Source organism: Neoarius graeffei, chromosome 18 (genome assembly GCF_027579695.1).
Source record: "Neoarius graeffei isolate fNeoGra1 chromosome 18, fNeoGra1.pri, whole genome shotgun sequence".
NCBI lineage: Eukaryota > Metazoa > Chordata > Actinopteri > Siluriformes > Ariidae > Neoarius > Neoarius graeffei.
In genome coordinates this window covers 45277177-45299690 of record NC_083586.1, presented here as the reverse complement: position 1 = coordinate 45299690, position 22514 = coordinate 45277177, and the positions used below count along the sequence as shown (strand labels likewise).

General features: G+C 40.5%; 1 protein-coding gene across 3 annotated transcripts in view; it reads right to left on the bottom strand.

The window, feature by feature from the left end:
- Positions 1–22514, bottom strand: part of atf7ip (activating transcription factor 7 interacting protein) — a 75121-nt gene that overhangs the window by 45458 nt on the left and 7149 nt on the right. For all 3 annotated transcript variants that reach the window (XM_060898907.1, XM_060898904.1, XM_060898908.1), the window contains exon 2: positions 7141–7219. The gene's annotated coding sequence lies outside the window, so the exon portion shown is untranslated. The remainder of the gene's footprint in view (positions 1–7140; positions 7220–22514) is intronic.

Below are 22514 nucleotides of genomic sequence, written 5' to 3'. Positions count from 1 at the left end.
ATATACAATATACACAAGCTACAGAAGTTATACACCCTAGGAATACCTACCTATTTGCCAGACAGAATCCAAAATGGCAAGGAATTGACCGAGAAGAAGCAAATTTTGTTGAACTGCTCATTAAAGCTTAATTAGTCCATAACTTCATTAATAACTGTAATTAAGCAAATCTGGGTAGAAGTTATGTGCACCCTAGCTACCCCTACCTTCATGCCAGAAAGAATCAAAATCGGTGAAGAATTGAGGGAGAAGAGATTTGTGTGGAAACTGCTCGTTAGGGCTTAATTACTCCATATCTTCATCATTAACTGCAATTATGCAAATTTGGGTAGAAGCTATGTGCACCCAAGGCAGACCTACCTTCCTGCCAAAAAGAATAAAAATTCGTGAAGACTTGAGAGAGAAGCAGTGATTTTCGTGAAGTGTGGATGCCGGACGGATGACAGGCAACACACGACGGCATAAGCTCACTGCCTATCGGTTGGATGAGCTAATAACTATACAAGGACTCTAGATTTAAGATCGCCCCCTTTTGGTCTCCGAAAGCTATTACACATTCACATTCACATTATCTCTAGCCGCTTTATCCTTCTACAGGGTCGCAGGCAAGCTGGAGCCTATCCCAGCTGACTACGGGCGAAAGGCGGGGTACACCCTGGACAAGTCGCCAGGTCATCCGAAAGCTATTATTCCAGACTAAATTAAACAGAAGGCCAACTGAATGAATTGGAAAGCACGTATATTTGGCGTCTAACTTAAATCTCGGCTAATTTTAATACATCAATGCCTCAAGTACATATCGATAAAATAACGTGCCAATCAATAACTCAATAATAATATATTACAATATCCCTAATAGGGTTGGTTTAGTACCAAAATTTGTTTCAGTACAGTACCTGGCATGGCAGAACAGTAACGGTACTAGTTTAGTACCGTCCATTCCTGGAAATCTTTGTACAAACTGGGTTGTGGGTCAATCCATGTGAAATCACCAGAGGCCTCGCCACTGACCATGTCAGATTTGCTTCATACTTTCTGGAAATATTGTCAGTGTGCCCAATAAATAGTGTACAAAATTTTAGGCTTGTACCTTCATTAGTTTCTGAGATATAGGGGCTTTAAAAAAGGGGTGTGGCCCCAATTTCACTGTTGAAACGCGTGCTAAGAAAAAGGACCTAACTTCCATAAGTCATTACTTTTAAACTATTCATGCAAGATGCATGAAATTTTCAAGGATTGTTCTTCAATGTCAGACACCTTTAAATACTAAAATAGACAGTTCACAGTTAAATATTTGCCAAGTTATGGCTTGCTGAAAATCATTTAAAAAAATGTGCTTTGGAGCAACTTTGACACCCCATATCTCCACATTAAAGCACACCAGATCTTTCAAATTTTCTTATTTATTACTCATGTAATAGTACTCTTTAGGCAACTAGGTATGTATTCAAAAGAAATCAAACTTTCTGATTTATTAGGCTTTTTTAAAAAAAAAAAAATTTTGCGCCTATGCACATTACAAATGTATGACAAGGTCTACCATAAAAACAATTAGTTATACCACTGGAAAGAGCTTGTTTTGATTAGCAAAAGCACAAAATATGAAGTTGGTACCCTAAACCAAACTATAAATATTAAGGTATCAAGTACGGCATGGGGCGGCACGGTGGTGTAGTGGTTAGCGCTGTCGCCTCACAGCAAGAAGGTCCGGGTTTGAGCCCCGTGGCCGGCGAGGGCCTTTCTGTGCAGAGTTTGCATATTCTCCCCGTGTCCACGTGGGTTTCCTCCGGGTGCTCCGGTTTCCCCCCACAGTCCAAAGACATGCAGGTCAGGTTAACTGGTGACTCTAAATTGACCATAGGTGTGAATGTGAGTGTGAATGGTTGTCTGTGTCTATGTGTCGGCCCTGTGATGACCTGGCGACTTGTCCAGGGTGTACCCCGCCTCTCGCCCGTAGTCAGCTGGGATAGGCTCCAGCTTGCCTGCGACCCTGTAGAACAGGATAAAGCTGCTAGAGATAATGAGATGAGAAGTATGGCATGTTTTACGATAGACGGAAATGCTGTTTTAAGGCATATAATCTACTAGCAGACAAACTAGCAAAACATCATTTCATTGCCAAACACCAGAGTGGATATTTGAAGAATTTGAAGGAAAATCTGTCAGCGGATGAATGTATTATGCTTTTGGATTTTGCCAAAAACTATTCATTCTGTGTACAAGATTCTGCCCAGGGATACCACTGGGACAACAGCAAATGGACTCTTCATCCATTTGCAGTGTACATTAGAGCAAAGAATGAAGATGGTACAAAAGTAACAAAATGCATCTCTATCTACATAATAAGTGACTGCCTTAAGCATGATACAGTGGCCGTGCATGCATTCTTAAAAAAGGTTTTACCATGTGTATGCCATTTACATCCCCAGCTGAAAAAGGTCATTTACTTCAGTGATGGATCAGCAGCCCAATACAAAAACTATAAAAAAAATTCACAAATCTAATAAAGCATGCAGACGATTTTGGACTTTTGGCAGAATGGCATTTCTTTGCCACTTCTCATGGTAAATCTCCCTGTGATGGTATTGGAGGCACTGTAAAGCGGTCAGCAGCTCAAGCTAGCTTACAGGCAGTCACGAGTGATCACATACTAACCCCATCTGATCTGTTTTTGTGGGCAGAAAAACATATCAAGAACATCCATTTCATCTGGGTTGGTACAGGGGAAGTTATGGAGAGTGGAAAAGCATTGGAGACAAGATTTTCAAGGTCAGCTACTATTCCTGGAACAGGAGACAACCACTCATTCGTTCCAATCATGTCCAACCAGCTGCAGGTCAGCAGGGTGTCAGGTGGTCCTAGCTTCATTGTGGATATGAGTGGGAATCGGCCACAAGTAATGCATAAAACCCCTGTTAAATCAGCAGTCTCTCTGGCAGATACAATTCCTGGTAAATATGTTGTATGTTTGTATGACAGACAGTGGTGGATAGGCAACATTCATGCATTATCAGAGGAGGAACAAGATGTACAAGTAACATTTATGCATCCTCATGGTCCTTCTCAGAATTGCAGCTGGCCCAAGAGAGAGGATAACTGTTGGGTCCCTCTGGTGCATGTCATGAAAATCATTGATGCCCCGCTTACATCAACTGGCAGGCAGTATAAACTTCCATCTGATGTGGAAAAGCAAATCAATACACTGTTTAAGCTCTTCAAATAAAGTATTTTTAAGGTTGTTATTTGTCCTACACTGTAGGCTTGTAATTGTATTGTAATATGCCTTAAAACAGCATTTCCGTCTATCGTAAAACATGCCGTACTTGATACCTTAATATTTATAGTTTGGTTTAGAGTACCAACTTCATATTTTGTGCACTTGCTAATCAAAACAAGCTCTTTCCAGTGGTATAATTGTTTTTATGGTAGACCTTGTCATACATTTGTAATATGCATTTGAATTATAGGTGCAAAATGTTTTTTTTTTTAAAGCCTAATAAATCAGAAAGTTTGATTTCTTTTGAACACATACCTAGTTGCCAAAAGAGCACTACAACCCCGATTACAAAAAAGTTGGGACAAAGTACAAATTGTAAATAAAAACGGAATGCAATGATGTGGAAGTTTCAAAATTCCATATTTTATTCAGAATAGAACATAGATGACATATCAAATGTTTAAACTGAGAAAATGTATCATTTAAAGAGAAAAATTAGGTGATTTTAAATTTCATGACAACAACACATCTCAAAAAAGTTGGGACAAGGCCATGTTTACCACTGTGAGACATCCCCTTTTCTCTTTACAACAGTCTATAAACGTCTGGGGACTGAGGAGACAAGTTGCTCAAGTTTAGGGATAGGAATGTTAACCCATTCTTGTCTAATGTAGGATTCTAGTTGCTCAACTGTCTTAGGTCTTTTTTGTCATATCTTCCGTTTCATGAGGCGCCAAATGTTTTCTATGGGTGAAAGATCTGGACTGCAGGCTGGGCACTTCAGTACCCGGACCCTTCTTCTACGCAGCCATGATGCTGTAATTGATGCAGTATGTGGTTTGGCATTGTCATGTTGGAAAATGCAAGGTCTTCCCTGAAAGAGACGTCGTCTGGATGGAAGCATATGTTGCTCTAGAACCTGGATATACCTTTCAGCATTGATGGTGTCTTTCCAGATGTGTAAGTTGCCCATGCCACACGCACTAATGCAACCCCATACCATCAGAGATGCAGGCTTCTGAACTGAGCGCTGATAACAACTTGGGTCGTCCTTCTCCTCTTTAGTCCGAATGACACGGCGTCCCTGATTTCCATAAAGAACTTCAAATTTTGATTCGTCTGACCACAGAACAATTTTCCACTTTGCCACAGTCCATTTTAAATGAGCCTTGGCCCAGAGAAGACGTCTGCGCTTCTGGATCATGTTTAGATACAGCTTCTTCTTTGAACTATAGAGTTTTAGCTGGCAACGGCGGATGGCACGGTGAATTGTGTTCACAGATAATGTTCTCTGGAAATATTCCTGAGCCCATTTTGTGATTTCCAATACAGAAGCATGCCTGTATGTGATGCAGTGCCATCTAAGGGCCCGAAGATCATGGGCACCCAGTATGGTTTTCCGGCCTTGACCCTTACGCATAGAGATTCTTCCAGATTCTCTGAATCTTTTGATGATATAATGCACTGTAGATGATGATATGTTCAAACTCTTTGCAATTTTACACTGTCAAACTCCTTTCTGATATTGCTCCACTATTTGTCGGCACAGAATTAGGGGGATTGGTGATCCTCTTCCCATCTTTACTTCTGAGAGCCGCTGCCACTCCAAGATGCTCTTTTTATACCCAGTCATGTTAATGACCTATTGCCAATTGACCTAATGAGCTGCAATTTGGTCCTCCAGCTGTTCCTTTTTTGTACCTTTAACTTTTCCAGCCTCTTATTGCCCCTGTCCCAACTTTTTTGAGATGTGTTGCGGTCATGAAATTTCAAATGAGCCAATATTTGGCATGAAATTTCAAAATGTCTCACTTTCGACATTTGATATGTTGTCTATGTTCTATTGTGAATACAATATCAGTTTTTGAGATTTGTAAATTATTGCATTCCGTTTTTATTTACAATTTGTACTTTGTCCCAACTTTTTTGGAATCGGGGTTGTATAACATGAGTAATAAATAAGAAAATTTGAAAGATCTGGTGTGCTTTAATGTGGAGATATGGGGCATCAAAGTTGCTCCAAAGCACATTTTTTAATGATTTTCAGCAAGCCATAACTTGGCAAATATTGAACTGTGAACTTTCTATTTTAGTATTTAACGGCGTCTGGCATTGAAGAGCAATCCTTGAAAATTTCATGTATCTTGCATGAATAGTTTAAAAGTAATGACTTATGGAAGTTAGGTCCGTTTTCTGTAGCACGCGTTTCAACAGTGAAATTGGGGCCACGCCCCTTTTTTAAGCCCCTGTATCTCAGAAACTAATGAAAGTACAAGCCTAAAATTTTGTACACTATTTATTGGGCACACTGACAATATTTCCAGAAAGTATGAAGCAAATCTGAGCTGGTCAGTGGCAAACATTTTTCTAAATCTGGTGATTTGGGGCGGAATTACCCATGTACATGTGTCAAATGTTTCATCAGGTGAGACATATTGGCTCCTCCTGCCACACATGACTTGAGGCACAGTTTGCACACAGGTGTAAAAGGGGACTCCACCTCTCCACTATCATTTGCCTTAAAAGTAAAATATTGCCATATCTCGTTCAGAGAGCCTTGTTTCTCAACAAGTTTCAGGAATCTAATGTCATTAGTTGGTTCAACAGTTGCCAAATCAATAGTGTCTTCACAAATTTGGCTAGATAATTCGAAGTGGTGTGGCAGGTCACTGGTCAGAGGGAGAGTTCTTCCACTGTTCGTGCTAGTCACTTACGTCACGTGTATGAGGTAGTCTTAAAGGGTAGGCAATAGAGCGAACTCAAAGGCGCATTTCAACATATAGTGAAAAAAGCGGCAGAATGCCATAACATTAAATGGCTGGAAATTGTGAAATGATGAGACCTCACATCACATAGATAAAACAATGACATTCATAAATAAATAAAATAAATAAGACATAATCAAGATGATCAGTTATCTGGTCTGATGGACTGCTACTAGGTTCCACAAGTGGACTTTACCACTTTATAGTTCACATCTTCATGCTGGGAATGTTTCCAACTTTAGACATGTGCTTTTATTTGGATGTTGATATAATTTCTATATCTGTAATCACATTAAACAATTAAATTTTTTCAAAGAATAGCACTTTAATGTCCTTTTCTGTTCACTGCATCACAGGCAACCACAAACAACTTCAGACAGCAAACATTACCCCAGTTTCTTGTTTACTTTATTTACCATGAGTAAAAAAATAAAGCTTAATTTGCCTTCATTAAAATAATAAAGAACACTTGTTGGCTCTAGATGTATCTGAACTTACCATCGTGTTTATTTTCATTCTTCAATACTGCTATTTTATTTGAGTGTCTAGTAACTTTTTCAATTTGGTATGCTTAAAATGTGACTCCGTAAAACAAGTGCTTTATAAAAATGGCCCATGTTTCAACATTTGTTCGTTATTGGTTTGTTCATTGTACTTGCAAATATTACAAGTATTCATAAGAATTATTTAACTTGAAATCCAGTTTACCAGTTCATAAATTTGTTAAAAAAACAAACAACCTTTCCTAACCCTCCATTGCTTTATTTAATCCTAGATAATAACAAAACAAGCAGCTCCAGATGTCTACCTAATGAGTTTTGGGCAAAAACAGCAAATGATCATAAGCAAGTTATAATACTGCCTAATGGTACCCTCCTACACTACTGAATTTTTTTTTATTAGAAATGACATAATTATCATTCAAATTTCATTATAGACTACAGGTTCTGCATTTTGATGTTGCATATGACAGGTCATAAATTGTACTCCTATATTATACATGTGAATAATGACTGATTAAACAAGTGTGAAACATCGAATGTTCCAAAATAATAAATGGGATCTATTGTTTGAATGGAGTAGTTTGTATGAGGTGTATATGTGAGCAGTGCAAAGCACAAGAAAGAGGATAGTTCTGTGTATGAAAATAAGACTTACCACAAGTTGATTTGGTTTGCGAATTGTTAGTGTTGTTCAAAAAGAAAAGACGATTACAGTGTGTGATGACAGACACCTCCTGTGGGGGGAAAAAAGAAGTACAAATATTACTGCCATATGCTACTTGTTAAACACACAAGAAAAATTCTGCGTGTTGCAAAGGACAACCTGTCTCCTGGGAGTTCTTTTCTTCTACACATTCAGATTAAACAAGAAACAAGTAAAGAATTTTACATGATTTTTCAAGCCACTTGACCTTAAATCACATGGTGCAAACAGGATCCAGGTGCTTTCCTTAATTAGTAATTTATTATCAATTATTTTTTCCCTTTGAAAATGTCAGCGCTAACACAAATCATGAATTAATCATCATCTTGACTGTGAAAAAAACTAGAAACTAGACTGATCTTAACATAACTCCCTGAATCATAGCTATTTTTTCCATTTCTTCTACTCAATAATTAAGAGAAGTTCCCCTCCCCTCCAGCAGACATTTTGCGCCACATGTTCCTGCAGTAACTCAAAATGGCCACCAGATTGGCACGATGAGAGAGGAACTGTTCCACAAAACCATGCCTGCAGCAGCACTGCGACGTGAGGTGGGGGAAAATCTGAACGCCTAGCACTTGATCTATCTTTACACTGTTTCCATGTAGCAGGAAAAAAATTCCTAAACACTGGTGAGGTTTTCATTTTTCAGCAGTCATTCTCTTTTTGCGCATTGTTCCACATCCTTAAATCAGCCCAATCTCATAGTTCTACTGAACTTTACACAAAAGAAGATGAAAAAAAAAATTAAAAATGCTAGCACAGCTAATCCTACTTCTGAAAATTTGCAAAGTTGCCTTTCAGTCAGTACACTTCCATGTACACTAATATTCCACTATTATTTCATACAGGTTATAGAATTTGATACGGAACACATAATCAGCACATTCCGTTTGAATGTTCCAAATTTGGCCTTATTCTGAATTTAGCATTTTCCGATTAAGACATGGGACATGGCTATGTTATTTATGTTATTCGGGTTTTAGGCACATTCCTTGAACATGTATATGTGCGTTCAGAATATGTGTCTCATTTGTTTTTTTTATGCCAGTTTACAATACACTGACTCTTCAGTCAGCTCTGTGCGTTGTATGCAAATCAACTAGATAACAGTTTGCAAGGCTGGGGTCGGGATCCGGCTGCATGTACATGGGAATGTTAGTGGAATGTTCATTTTCATTAGCCATGTAAATGGCTTAGTAGGAATATTGCGTTTTTCAGAATAAGGGCGGGCGGCACGGTGGTGTAGTGGTTAGCGCTGTCACCTCACAGCAAGAAGGTCCGGGTTCGAGCCCCGTGGCCGACGAGGGCCTTTCTGTGCGGAGTTTGCATGTTCTCCCCGTGTCCGCGTGGGTTTCCTCCGGGTGCTCCGGTTTCCCCCACAGTCCAAAGACATTCAGGTTAGGTTAACTGGTGACTCTAATGCCGCTTTTCCACTACCAACGCGGCTGAGTCGGGCTGAGCCGTGCCGTGCTGAGTTGGGCTGAGTCAAGCTGAGTGGGGCTGTTGGAGTTGCATTTCGACTACAACCGCGCTGAACCGTGCTGGCTGGAAGTGGGTGGACACATTGGGTGGAGTTAGCGAAAGTGGGTGGATGTCACGTGATGTCGTTAAGCTGCTCAAACAGTGACATCAGTGATCTTTTAAGCGGTAGTCTCACGACCCGGATAGTAAACAATAAACATGGAGGACATGGAGTCGTTAGTGTTGCTGGTCTTGGTGCTGTGGCTTGTTGTCACCGACAACGCCAACAGATACTGGCAAGAGCGTATAGATGAGGCGAGGCGCATAAGGCTTCATAATTCTCGTAATTCGTAATTCTTCTTCTTCCGGGTTTACGGTGTTTACAGATCCCAGCGTGCTCGCGGGGCGTGTGAGGACACTCCTCCTCATCAATCAGTGCACAGGGGAGTGTCTCCTCACGCCCCTAGCCCCACTCAGCTCAGTTTGGCTCGCTTCAGCCCTACTCCAAAACGGTGCGAGTTTTGGGGGCTAAGCAGGGCTGAAGCGAGCTGAGTCGTGCTGCTCTGAGATAGTCGAAACGCGAGCCGTGTCGGGCTGAAGTCAGCTGAAGCGAGCTGAAGTGAGCTGAAAAAGGGTAGTGGAAAAGGGCCATAAATTGACCGTAGGTGTGAATGTGAGTGTGAATGGTTGTCTGTGTCTATGTGTCAGCCCTGTGATGACCTGGCGACTTGTCCAGGATGTACCCCACCTTTCGCCCGTAGTCAGCTGGGATAGGCTCCAGCTTGCCTGCGACCCTGTAGAACAGGATAAAGCGGCTAGAGATAACGAGATGAGATGAGACTTACAACAAACAGCTAGTTCACTTAGCATGTTGGTTCATCTGCTAGGTTCGTAATAAATTACTGATCCTGCAAAATAGATTTTATCTGATTTTGCAGTTTATACATTAGGGCTCTCCAGAAAATCTGAAGTAGCCAGCTTAAAAAAAAGGTCAAGTTTATTTATATAGCGCTTTTAACAATAGACATTGTCGCAAAGCAGCTTTACAGAAATTTAAAGACTTTAAACATGAACTAATTTTGTCCCTAATCTATCCCCAATAAGCAAGCCTGTGGCAATGGGGGCAAGGAAAAACTCCCTCAGACAACATGAGGAAGAAACCTCGAGAGGAACCAGACTCAAAATGGAACCCATCCTCATTTGGGTGATAAGACAACGTGATTATAAATAACTTGCTTCTATAACAGTGTCCTACAACCCCAATTCCAAAAAAGTTGGGACAAAGTACCAATTGTAAATAAAAACGGAATGCAATGATGTGGAAGTTTCAAAATTCCATATTTTATTCAGAATAGAACATAGATGACATATGTTTAAACTGAGAAAATGTATCATTTAAAGAGAAAAACTAGGTGATTTTAAATTTCATGACAACAACACATCTCAAAAAAGTTGGGACAAGGCCATGTTTACCACTGTGAGACATCCCCTTTTCTCTTTACAACAGTCTGTAAACGTCTGGGGACTGAGGAGACAAGTTGCTCAAGTTTAGGGATAGGAACCCATTCTTGTCTAATGTAGGATTCTAGTTGCTCAACTGTCTTAGGTCTTTTTTGTCGTATCTTCCATTTGATGATGCACCAAATGCTTTCTATGGGTGAAAGATCTGGACTGCAGGCTGGCCAGTTCAGTACCCGGACCCTTCTTCTACGCAGCCATGATGCTGTAATTGATGCAGTATGTGGTTTGGCATTGTCATGTTGGAAAATGCAAGGTCTTCCCTGAAAGAGACGTCGTCTGGATGGGAGCATATGTTGCTCTAGAACCTGGATATACCTTTCAGCATTGATGGTGTCTTTCCAGATATGTAAGCTGCCCATGCCACATGCACTAATGCAACCCCATACCATCAGAGATGCAGGCTTCTAAACTGAGCGTTGATAACAACTTGGGTCATCCTTCTCCTCTTTAGTCCGAATGACACGGCGTCCCTGATTTCCATAAAGAACTTCAAATTTTGATTCATCTGACCACAGTTTTCCACTTTGCCACAGTCCATTTTAAATGAGCCTTGGCCCAGAGAAGACGTCTGCGCTTCTGGATCATGTTTAGATACGGCTTCTTCTTTGAACTATAGAGTTTTAGCTGGCAACGGCGGATGGCACGGTGAATTGTGTTCACAGATAATGTTCTCTGGAAATATTCCTGAGCCCATTTTGTGATTTCCAATACAGAAGCATGCCTGTATGTGATGCAGTGCCATCTAAGGGCCCGAAGATCACGGGCACCCAGTATGGTTTTCCGGCCTTGACCCTTACGCATAGAGATTCTTCCAGATTCTCTGAATCTTTTGATGATATTATGCACTGTAGATGATGATATGTTCAAACTCTTTGCAATTTTACACGTCGAACTCCTTTCTGATATTGCTCCACTATTTGTCGGCACAGAATTAGGGGGATTGGTGATCCTCTTCCCATCTTTACTTCTGAAAGCCGCTGCCACTCCAAGATGCTCTTTTTATACCCAGTGATGTTATGGCCCTTTTCCACTACCCTTTTTCAGCTCGCTTCGGCTCGCTTCAGCTCACTTCAGCCCGACACGGCTCGCGTTTCGACTACCTTAGGGCAGCACGACTCGGCTCGCTTCAGCCCTGCTTAGCACCCAAAACTCGCACGGTTTTGGAGTGGGGCTGAAGCGAGCCAAACCGAGCCGAGTGGGGCTAGGGGTGTGAGCAGACACTCCCCTGTGCACTGATTGGTGAGGAGGAGTGTCCTCACATGCCCACACACGCCCCGCGAACACGCTGGGATCTGTAAACACCATAAACCCGGAAGAAGAATAATTACGAATTACGAGAATTTCTGAAGCCTTATGCGCCTCGCCTCATCTATACGCTCTTGCCAGTATCTGTTGGCGTTGTCGGTGACAACAAGCCACAGCACCAAGACCAGCAACACTAACGACTCCATGTCCTCCATGTTTATTGTTTACTATCCGGGTCGTGAGACTACCGCTTAAAAGATCACTGATGTCACTGTTTGTGCCGCCTAACGACATCACGTGACGTCCACCCACTTTCGCTAACTCCACCCAATGTGTCCACCCACTTCCAGCCAGCACGGTTCAGCGCGGTTGTAGTCGAAATGCAACTCCAACAGCCTCACTCAGTTCGACTCAGCCCAACTCAGCACGGCACGGCTCAGCCCAACTCAGCCGCGTTGGTAGTGGAAAAGCGGCAATAATGACCTATTGCCAACTGACCTAATGAGTTGCAATTTGGTCTTCCAGCTGTTCCTTTTTTGTACCTTTAACTTTTCCAGCCTCTTATTGCCCCTGTCCCAACTTTTTTGAGATGTGTTGCTGTCATGAAATTTCAAATGAGCCAATATTTGGCATGAAATTTCAAAATGTCTCACTTTCGACATTTGATATATTGTCTATGTTCTATTGTGAATACAATATCAGTTTTTGAGATTTGTAAATTATTGCATTCCGTTTTTATTTACAATTTGTACTTTGTCCCAACTTTTTTGGAATCAGGGTTGTATATAGTCACAAAGTATAACTGTGAAACCAGGAAATTCATTATAGTTTTAACATGAAGTCTGTTTTGTTGAAGTTATAAAGTGTTCATTGATGGAAATTTGAGTGCAAACTGTTCGTGACAACTGCAGTCCTAGAGTTAGCAAGTTAACTGTAGTCCTCCGCCATAAAAGCATTACTGTAAGTGTCCAAAGCCATCTTCCAAGTGTGACAAGTAGTAGGTGGCTGTGGAATTTGCGGTGGCAAAGCCGCCACGGCGCACCAAAAGCGTGCTAATGCTGGGGGGTCTGGGGGTATGCCCCCCCCAGAAAACTTTTGAAATTTACATGCCTTCTGGTGGCTTCTAGTGCATTCTCAGCTAATAAATTACCATTTCCCTGTAAAATACTTGCAAAATATGTATGAAATTTCCCTCCAGATGTGTGTGTGCTTGGCTTTCTCAGTTACCCTCTGTAGTATGCTGCCTGGCTCTGTAACATGACTACATATGCTATGGTGTAGTCATATGGTCCGGCTCAGCCAATTAGAGCACGAGAATCGATCAACAAATATGGCGTCGCTTCCAGTCATGCCAGACCCGAATGGAAGACAATTTCATGGTGAAATAATTGGATTTGCAGCAAATTATGGGCAGCAGAGACGATATAAATCGCTTTAACATTGAAAGGCAAGTTTTTGGTTTTTTTTTCCCTGGGATCAAGTAGCTGACACAGACCGTCTGTACAGGCAGAGAAAACCGCAGGTCACCAGTGCTTGTGGACACCTCTGTACATATTTCAGTAATTTATATGACAACAACAATTTTAATAGAACCATACAGAATATAGAATAAATAAACCATAACTTCGACCTTTTCCAAAAAAAAAAACTTGACAGGAAGATTGTGAATCTATGTGAAAGTACTGTGAGCTGTCCATGAGTCCCAAAGACATTTTGCCTAGCTAGCTCATATTCGCAAGATAGCAAGCAAAAGACTCCTTCATAAAATACAGTGTAAATGTAATATTTTAAATAATGCCAATACACTGTTGGGAGCTACTGCAGAATAGCGGACCTAACTAAGATCTCATTTTTCCAGTCACCATTTTAAATGAAGCTGTCCGAGATCTTGCCCAACATCTCGCGTCACATGACTGGAAAAACTGGTTTCTAACCCTAACTCAGTATATTCGTGTACCTCACCCATTTCTAATTCAGCCGTAGCAACGGAGCCTGTCTGAGATCTTGCCCGACATCTCGCGTCACATGACCGGAAAAAACCCGGATGTTTATGAAAAATATGGTTGTGTTCACTTTAGGGGAGGACCCCCAAAAATTGAAAGGTAAAAATTAAAAAATGGAGAACTCTGTATATTCGTGTACTTCACCCATTTCTAATTTCTAATTTGGCCTTAGCAACAGAGCCTGTCTGAGATCTCGCCCGACATCTCGTGTCACATGACCGGAAAACCCCCCGGATGTTTTGGGTCCACTACTCTGCATTCTAGTCCAGTGCTGTTGTGCGAAATACTAGACATCATTATTTACACATGCATTGTGCATAGTTACAAAAGTTAGAATTAGAATACATTAATGCAAAAAATTAGCTTGTGTATGATTTAGCTAGGTAATATTTAATACTAGTAACTTACTTATTACAAGCTTCTACCTACAGAAGGATAACAATAAGATATATACATATACACATGCTAAATGAGAGACATGACCTTTGACAGAAGTCCTCAATAGACTTTAGTTTGATTCAACAAAGGTCAGTTATTTTTTCAAACGTAAATATATAGGAGAGAAGTAACGATGTTCAGAATGTACCATGTGCCATATACCAGAGGGGTATCACACGTATGCCGATAAAGTCTCACCTTATCCTATTTCTATACAATGAGACAGCTCTTGGCTCCCTAACCCCTGTACTTTACAAACTGCACAGCTCATTGTGGCTGTCCTTCATCCCCCAGGCTATTCCATTATCATTTTGCAGGGCACTATGGGATTTCCAAAGTGCACCAGACATTCGTCAACGTGCTTCCAGACATATATAACCTATACAAAAGAAAAACTCCCTAACTAGTTCAAAAGATTTGGAAAAGGATGTGGTTCGGACATAGGAATGAGTGAACCACCATCTGGACAGACACAAGAAAAAAAGCTAACCGAGTGGAAAAGTACAGACTAGCATGGACTACACCATTTTACCACTGCATACAGGATTTAACAAAGACTATGACTATGAGCTTAATATAAATTATTCAAAAGTCCTATAAGGAGTGAATGATGAGTTGAAGTCTCCAATTATTAATTAATTAATTAATTAATTAATTAATTAATTAATTAATTAATTAATTTTCACAGCCCTTTTCATGTGTTGTTTTCGTGCTTGACGACTAAACCTTTTGTCACAATATTCTACCAAGCACTCTGTTTACATTCCTTTAATAAACAGCAGGGTTTTATCTATGTTAAATATTAATGGTACAGTTCTTAGTAGCAGCGGTGAAGAGAAATGTGTACAATCAATTCAGCATGAACAGCATGCTTTGTACAGTAGCTTAGCATGATCCTGACAGTAAAGTGAGAGAAAATAGAGTGGAGTGGGGGATGGGCAGCTGTGCTGGACTGTACCATTTTCTTCGAGAAAAGGAAACAACCATAGTTGAGCATTGTGGAGCTAAACTGCTTAGACACTTTGTGTGCAATTATAACCTAGGTATACTTTTGTGCAAAAGTATATGCTATAAGCATACATAAGACACGAAAATGCTTTCCTCTAACAAAGATATGTGTATAATGTTGCACACATGTTTTGAAAAGGTCTATTCCATAAAGCAACAGAATAGATAATGAAACCGAAGTAAACTAAAAGCTTGAGTTAAAAATTTAAAACCCTATAAGACCTTACCTGCGTTCACACTCCCAAGCAACAAAGCAAAAGAATAATTTCAAGCCTGCAACAGTGACACAATGACTTTCAGAGGTTACCTCAATGTTCTGAGCCTGCTAAGTGCCAAAAGCCTTATTCATATTTGAGTAGTTTTATATAAGAAAGTCGGGTAATGTAATTATTCCCGGAGTATCTCTGGGATTCAAGTTCTATGAATCTGAATCAGTCATGTCAGTCATTTTTTATGGACTGTGTGTAGATTAGATAAAAGATAAAACTTTATTGATCCCTTTGGGTGGGTTCCCTCAGGGAAATTAAGAATGCACCTGGAAAGTGTCTCTCATATTTTACATTCTATAAAATGGTCAGTAAGAATAACCTCTGATAATATACATTATGTCCCATCCAAAATGACATGCTGGCAAAGATTCCATTATATTCCATCATACATTGACTCCGTGTAAAGCAACTTTAGCACTCTCTTCTATCATAAACGTTTCCTGAAACCAGAACGAAACCTAGTATTTGCCAAGTTTAAGTTGCATAATATAGACAATGTTTAAAATCATGTCAGATCAGAGAGACAACCTGAGATATGCAAAGATAACTTAACCTGTGTGAATTAATTATAATTACTATAGATGTTCTTTGGCAAACATTACTCCATTACTATGTTACATTACCACCAAAACAGCTCTGACCCATCAAGGCATGGATGCACAAGACCTCTGAAGGTGTGTTGTGGTATCTGGCACTAAGACGGTAGCAGCAGATCATCTAAGTTCTGTAAATTGCGAGGTGGGGCCTCTGTGGATCGGACTTGTTTGTCTAGCACATCCCACAGACGCTCGATCTGATTGAGATCTGGGGAATTTGGAGGCCAAGGCAAAACCTTGAACTCTTTGTCATGTTCCTCAAACCATTCCTGAACAATTTTTGCAGTGTGGCAAGGCAGATTATCCTGCTGAAGGAGGCCACTGCCATGAAAGGGTATCCTTGGTCTGCAGCAATGTTTAGGTAGATGGTACGTATCAAAGTAACATCCACATGAATGCCAGGACCCAAGATTTCCCAGTAGAACATTGCCCAGAACATCATATTGCCTCTGCCAGCTTGTCTTCTTCCCATAGTGCATCCTGGTGCCATCTCTTCCCCAGGTAAGCGTAACACATGCACCTGGCCATGTGAAAATGTGTGTTAATCAAACCAGTCTTCCATTGCACCATGGTCCAGTTCTGATGCTCATGTGCCCACTGTAGGCGCTTTAAGCAGTGGACGGGGTCAACATGGACACTCTGAGCGGACTGTGGCTATGCAGCAAGCCGTGATGCACTGTGTACCGACACCTTTCTATAATAGCCACCATTAACCTTTTCAGTAATTTGGGCTACAGTAGCTCTTCTGTGGGATAGGACCAGACAGGCTAGCTTTCACTCCCCACATACATCAGTGAGCCTTGGCTGCCCCTGCTGCCAGTTCACCGGTTGTCCTTCCTTGGACCACTTTTGGTAGGCACTACCCACTGCATACCGTACCTGGAACACCCCAAGACCTGCTGTTTTGGAGATGCTCTGACCCAGTCGTTTAACCATCACAACTTTTCAAAGTCACTCAGATCCTTACCCTTGCTCAGTTTTCCTTTTTCCAACACATTAACTTTGAGAACTGACTGTTCACTTGCTGCCTAATATATCCCACCCCATGACAGGTATCATTGTAACAAGATAATTCACTTCACCTGTCAGTGGTTTTAGTGTTATGGTTGATCTGTGCATGTCTGGAAGTCTTACCCTGTTTGAATCGTATCAAGTTAAACGACTGATCAAATTCCTCAGACCAATTCTATGAAATAGGTTGTACAATGTCCTCCCAATTCTCCAATCTTGTCTAATTTCTGTTCTGTTTCAGCACAAATAAAGAAGTTAAACATAACACAAGTTTAATCTTTTTAAATATTCAAACATCCTAAACACAATTAACACAGTGATATCTATTACACAACAGATGATAGACGTTTTGGCTACCACTGTTTATTTGAAACGGACATGCCACACCCAGCAGACAAACTAAGAGTGACATCAGCAACTTGTTATTTCCCAGTCTGGAAGCAGTGTTAGTCAGGAATGCTGCTGTCATGCTTTGACAAGGTACACCCTCCCCTGATTTCCAAAATCGCAAGCACCAACGCAAACACTGTGTTTATTGTTTCTGACCCACAAACCTTACCAAGGTTATTAAAAACAGGAAATTACCAGTTATATTTTCTGTGATAACTTCACAGTAAACATACTGCACATAATGTGGTCCATTACATAAGTCACTGTATTGGTCCTGGAGTAGGAAGAGAACATCATATTCCGACATACGGTTCAAAAAGGGGAGGGTTGACTGACAAATTCATATGCAGTAGAAGGCTACACATAAATTATGTTGCTAAGAGAAATTCACCTCTTCCCAGGCAGACATTTTACTCCACATTTTCCTGCAGTAACACAAAATGGCCACCAGCTTGGCTCGGTGGGAGAGGATCTGTTTCACTGAGCCATGATTGCTCCAGTGCTGTAGCACACAAAATTTAAAAAATAAAACGAAATGTGTCTATTGTATGCTCTGTCTTTACACCGCCACACACAGCAGGACAAGTCAGTTTATTTGAATTTTTCCTTTTTCATTTTGTATCTGTGTTTCTAATTATTTTAAATTCTTGGCCAATATCCTATACCCCAGATACTTATCCTTTGCTGAACAACTAATGTTCACAAGTCAGGATCCTCTATAATGTCCTCTCTGCAGTGGTCACATGATCATTGTGTAATAAAATTCGAACCATGATAACTGTGTTATCACAATCATCCCCTGTCCTATTCTATTTGGTACATTAACCCAGTTGGGTTAAATGTGTACACAATACTGAGATGTAGACTATAATGTTAAAATGTACATTAATTCATCTATGAATATTCATTACAGTACACAAACTGATGTTTGAGATCACAGAGGCAAGACTTGGGAATAATGAAGTGTTCATAAATTCAATCCTGTTATGGTAGTTTGCAACACACTGATGAGATTGGAGCTGCTTGCAGACAGGTCTCTTATTTTATATAATCTACATTAATAGTATCTGTAGCTATTTTCTGGTTAATTTGCTGATATTACTAATAGATGTGATGATGCAATCCTACTACATTATCATTTTGTTCTAGTCATCTTGAGGTTATCCAGAGCTATTAGAGAACCACAGCCCAGTAGCGTTGAAAGAGCAAAGTAGCTAGAAAGCTGCTAAAAAAATGTCTTTGTTTAGATATTTACACAGTTGTTGGTGAATCAGGAAGGTCTGTTGCCAGACCAGTTTAAACCAGTTCACCAGTTCAGTTTTTCCCCTTCACTTAAAGAAAAATGCTTTACATGCTTTACTGATCCATCCCTTTTATACTGTGGGTATATCTTAATGAGAATAATAATAACCATCCTGATAGAATAACCTCAAATATATTAAGGTTTTCAAGATAAAGAAAAAAAAACCCACAAAGTTAAATTTCAAACAATATTTTAAAAATACAACATTTTGGATACTTTGCCATTTTTTAAAAATTGTAATAAAAATTATTTGCAGGGGCAGGTTCTGCGTACAATGGAAAGTGCTGGAGCAATAGTATGTGTTGAAAACCACCCTCCCCCATATCAGACAGCCTGTCCTGCAGTAACAGAAAATCACCACCAGCTTAGCTGACACGCCCAACGTACAGCAACTTCACATGGAGAAACCTGCAGTAGCTTGATCATTTTCAGAATGATTTTTAATAGCTGTAGAAATCAAGTTTAGGACTCCCATAAGCCCTGGGCAATAAAAAGACTGATCAAGGACATCTTTTAAATCCTTTGTCAGTCTCTTTCATCAGATCACCATTAATCTGTCAGAAAACCGAGAGACACGTTTCACTGAGTGAGAAATTTAACCAATAATTGATATGGTGATGGTTTCATAATATTAGACATTAGTGGCGTATATCACAGTATAAATATGTTTATGTTCTGAAGGTGACTTTTCAAATGTGTAAAAGCTCCAATTACTGTGCAAATGTAATCTATTTCTCAAGAGGAAATGTGTGAAAAACATGAATAACTAGCATCAGGGTACTATCATCAAGTAAAAATAAGACCATGTAACCAGTAATATAATTTATTGGCAGTATATTTTGAAACAGACTCCGTAAGCCTACATTTGTGAAGCAAGTGTTACATAGCATTAACAAGTCTACTTTGATTATTTTTGACTACAAGGCACATTTCAAAACACTGATCTATCTTAATCTTAAATCGTATACAGCTTTACATAACAAGAAAGACCAGAAGGGCTGACCTTTGATCATAAAATGGGCCTTGCTCTAATTTAATCCTAGCTACAGTAGGACTGAGAGAGCAGGAGTATGATTAAGTGTTATGATTCAAGCCCTTAGCCAGCCGGCATGCTGAGCAGAAATGAAAAATGTGTGGGTACTGTATTAGCATAGTCTTTAGCTTAAACTCAGTAGGGTCTTTTTTCAAAATCTCTGTCTAAACAACATTGGTTTTGAAGCTATACACATCTGTGGCCTGGCTGGAGAAAGCCTAACCAGTTGTCCTAATGCCATTTGATGTTAGATAAGGAATCTATTTTTGTGCCCCCTGTTTGTGAAGGAAACAATCAAAAAAGAATGCTAATTCACTACAAAGTAGTTTTTTTAAAATCCACAGACTAATACAGCGATCAAGGCATGCACAGGAAAATGCAGCACAGTCAGCCTGTGCACCAAGGCCATGCACAGTTATGCCCCTCCCCTTAGTGAACACAGTGAATGCAGAGGAGTGAGTGGAAAATTACTGGAGAATGGGCCATACCATTTTATACAGCTCAGGGGTTGATTTTTTTTTATAACAATATTATCAAAAATCTCTGCTAATTGACATACACTACACAACAAATATAACTTCATATAAAAAACAGATATGTTTACAAAATGTACATTTTAAAAACATTTACGAAGAACTGACCAAGGAGTAAAACAATGAAATCTGAGCTGTCGTGTGTAACTTTGAAAGAGCAAGAAACAGCAAAAACAATGCGAGAACAAGGCACAACGCCCAGTCCATGTGCTACTGGAATACACAAACAGAAAACCTAAAAGAAGGCAGGATACCAGGATCAGAGCACTGAGAGTACTGGGAGGTTGTGGGGAATGTGGCATGCAAGCACTTAAACACTATTTGCTAGTAGCATTGTAATTTTCACTAATCAAACTGTATTAGAGTTTATTTCATGAATGGTGATGTTTGAGCTATTTTAAAATGGCTTAATCATCCAAAAATGCAAGAGTTTAATCATACAGGGCCACTCTACATGCATCAACATGCATTATATTGGTACTCATAGCTCAGTATTTTAGAAAAAAAAAAGAAGATTACAATCACTTTCTGCTAATGCCGATTTGTCTTTATGTCTCATTCATGAATAATCCCTTACAATTTAAAAAATGTTGGGACCAAAATCACTTTTAGTGTATTCTGGTGAAATCCGTTGTTAATGGAATGTTTGGTATCACCAAAAATGTAAAAATCATTCATTAAGAAGAAGAAGCCTTTATTTGTCAAATGCACGCTCAAGCACAGTGAAATTCATCCTCTGCATTTAACCCATCTGAAGCAGTGAACACACGCATGTATACACACAAGTGAGCAATGAGCGCACACACACACACACATACCCAGAGCAGTGGACAGCTATCTGACAGCACCTGGGGAGCAGTTGGGGGTTAGGTACCTTGCTCAAGGGCATTTTAGCCCAAGACCACCCCATGTTAAGTTAACCGCATGCCTTTGAACTGTGGGGGAAACCAGAGCACCCGGAGGAAACCCACGCAGACACAGGGAGAACATGCCACACAGAAAGGCACACAGCTGATGGACTCGAACTCAGAACCTTCTTGCTGTGAGACAACAGTGCTAACCACTACACCACCGTGCCGCCCCAGAGAACCATCAGGTGTTGTTCTTCTGAATTAGTGGACTATTCCCATATACTTGTTTCCCTTCCAAGTACCAACAGAATCACCTTTTGACCATCATAAAATGTTGGAAGAGTACCAAAGGTCCATGCTACATCATTCTTTATTGGTTTTGCTGAGGAATTGATAATTTACCATAATTAGTGAACCTTTCCAACCTCATTTCAAGAAAGGATGGCAGGCCCAATGGAGTTGGATGATGGACATAATAATTACTCAAAATGTTTGGGATAAGCCTGACAAACACCTTCACAGTCTTGTCCTAACTGCATCATAATGCTGATGGTGACATGTAAGGGATAGATCTTGCGCTATGGAAATACTTCTGACCAACCATTACCTTCCTTTGGAAGGAGTGGAGTGAAGAACAGGAGTGAAACAAGCAGCAGAAACAGCAGGAGGTGGTTTCCTGCATTGTTGCAGCAGAAATAGAAATGGGCAGAAGGCTTGGCTGCTCAACCCCCATGGAAATGTAAAATACAGTGGAGCTGGCAAGACACTGACCAAATGCAAGACCTGTTAGTGGTAATGCAGCAGCCTAAAGAAGTGAGGGCTTGGGCAGACTTAGTAGAGCTGCCTTGAATACAGTGACAGTCTCTAATGTACTTCCATTATGGCTGTCCCAAATACCATTTTCAGGGCTCTGGAGCTTTGGTACCCATCAAACACACTTCAAAATACCTCACTTGGCTTATTTCTTCATTGCCATGGACTTGCTGAAACATTTCAAGAATCTCCATTGTTTGTTGCCTACCCAACAAATGAATATCTGAGCAGTCAAATATTCAGGTCCAGCCATAACTTCCAGTGGCTCTGTTTAATTCTCTAAATTTAAGAATCACCTGGGCCAAAAGCACTGATAGCACACATTCTGGGAACTGGCTGCAGCTTAGCAGAAGCAGTAAATGAGCTGCAGATTGGAATTAAGGCTGAGGGTCCACCACCTGACACAGATGATCAGATGCCTAATCCATTTTGCCCAAACAAGTGCCTGGGGTATTCCATAATGGACCCATTTCGTTAGAGAGGGTCAAGTGCGTTGTAGCTCTGGAGTGGTGCAAACATTCACACTATCATCCAGAGATCATGAGTTTGAATCCCAATGATGCCACAGCCATCTGTGGTTTGGATCCCAAGAACATACTCTCTCTCTCAATCACACTCTATCAATCACAGTAATGATAACCAATCACGGGCATCAGTGAGCTCATGCAGAGGTATGCGGATGGCACTTTCTGCCTGGGCAGCAGTTTGAAAAGATGCAGTAAGCTGGCTTCACATGTCCCGGATAACCTTTGCCTTCCCTGGTTGGTAGCTGTCAGGTGATAGTGGAGAGCCGTCTGCTGGGTGGGAATTGGCCATGACTAAATTAAGGAGAAAATCCTGGACAATTT